This window comes from Charadrius vociferus, unplaced genomic scaffold (genome assembly GCF_000708025.1).
Source record: "Charadrius vociferus isolate BGI_N301 unplaced genomic scaffold, ASM70802v2 scaffold183, whole genome shotgun sequence".
NCBI classification, from domain to species: domain Eukaryota; kingdom Metazoa; phylum Chordata; class Aves; order Charadriiformes; family Charadriidae; genus Charadrius; species Charadrius vociferus.
The window spans coordinates 5,035,178-5,036,999 of NW_009648250.1; the positions used below are offsets into that span (position 1 = coordinate 5,035,178).

Below are 1,822 nucleotides of genomic sequence, written 5' to 3' on the forward strand. Positions count from 1 at the left end.
CCTGTATCTCAAAAACACCGCCCTTTCCTCTGGCACTGGAGCCGCTCAGCAGTGAATTGGCATTGAGAGCTCAACCCTGACCGCCAGCTTACCTGAGCAAAGCACTGTTACACTGACAGTTGTTTGTGCCGTAGAAAATAGTTTTTTAACCCTCATGCTTGCTAGTGGTATCCTTAGTTGAAAGTGGGCATACAGAAGTTTATCCTAAAAAAAAACCCCAAACCCAAGTTTTTTTGTGAGGCTCTTTTATCAACATAATGAGAAATAGCTTTAAAAGAAACCCCACCAACCAAACAAAACCACCTCTTTTTCTTATTTTCTACCAGTTTGGTAAAGCATTGTATGTATTCTCACATTCTGACTGTGGAATTCCATGTACAAAACCTTTTTGACAAAAATTTTCAAATATGTTCAGAGCTGGACATGTGTGTATAATTGCATGTCAGAAGGATGATAAAGAGAAAAATTGTTTCACACACAAGAGTAACAAACTTCTAGTGGTTGCAGATAGATTTTCAGTTAAAGGCTTTAAGGCTGTTGCTGAGAATTCTATATAGCATAGTAATGTCTATTTTTAAAATATTTCACATTTCTTAACATTAATTTCTGCAACCTTCTGCGTGTATTTCTATATCTTCCTTCAAATTTTATCCAGATCTTTAGCATGCATCATCAAGGCCTCATCATCTGTGAGTGATGCACAAACATGGTTTGTTCTTCCAACTGAAGCATTTTCCATTTTGTTTCAAAAGCTAGGACAATGTCTTCAGCAGATTTCAAAGGTGGTACAAAGAGTATTTGGAAAAAACTCAAAAAATGTTTGAGTGGACTCTGCAGTCCACAGGAGATGCAAAAAAGGAGGTGATGAAAAATGGAGTACTTCCAGATGGTCATCTACCTTTCATTTCCAGTGAGACAAATCTTTACAGGTAGAAAAAATAACTATACAACAACAGAAAAGCCTTTTTGTGTGTATTCATCTTTTTTGCTTAAGCTTTTATGCCTCCATTTAGCTAATTGTTAGCGTTTGATGAAAAAGGTCTGTGTGCACAAAGAAGCTGTTCTTTATTGTTGTTTTGGGCTTTTTTTCTACCTTTACAAATTCATAATTTTCTTAAATAAAGAGTTCAAGTTTGGGAAGAATTGTTTCATGCTGAAAAAAAAACTTGTAGGGGAAAGCGTTTCTGTTTTAAAAATGACAAGGTAATGGCTCATCCACATACAAGAAATCAGAACCATTATGGTAGCTGCTGCTGACAGCTATGTCATAAAAACAGTTTAAGGTATCCCAACTCAGTAAACGTGACAGACAAAGGTGATAATTACTACAGTGTTAGTTTGTTTAGAGATGTCTAAACAACCTGGCTTACCTAGTATTTTTTTTCTTCATTAGGTAGAAGATCTCTTCTTTCTCTGGCCTACGTGGACAGCTCAAAATGGGAGAAGAGACAAAAAGAGGAGCATAGCCTGGGTGAGAAAAGTTTGTTTCTTTTTCTCCACTTTGACTGATTAATTGCAACCTGAATTCATTTTAATGTGTGAAGCAAAAAGCTTCTAAGGTTCTATGTCCAAATCTGCTCAAGATGTTAAAAGTCTGTCATACAATTTCAAGCCTATAGTGCAGAAACAAGTTAAGAGTTTGCCCATTTAAATAATGTTTGGTTTCTACAAGCTGAGTTTCTTTCACAAAATCCAAAGCTTTTATGAATGTCATAGATTTTTGTCTGACAGTTAAGACTGTCTCCAGGTGTTGTCTTCATTGACATTTTTTTGATTGTAATGCAGTGCAAAAGAAGACCTATAAGTATTACAAGGCATTCCT

General features: G+C 35.8%; 1 protein-coding gene across 1 annotated transcript in view; it reads left to right on the forward strand.

The window, feature by feature from the left end:
• The first annotated feature begins 1,389 nt into the window (after nucleotides 1–1,389).
• The window catches only part of MRPS27 (mitochondrial ribosomal protein S27), a 48,724-nt gene continuing 48,291 nt past the window's right edge, over nucleotides 1,390–1,822 (forward strand). The window contains exon 1 of the mRNA XM_009884270.1: nucleotides 1,390–1,471. The gene's annotated coding sequence lies outside the window, so the exon portion shown is untranslated. The remainder of the gene's footprint in view (nucleotides 1,472–1,822) is intronic.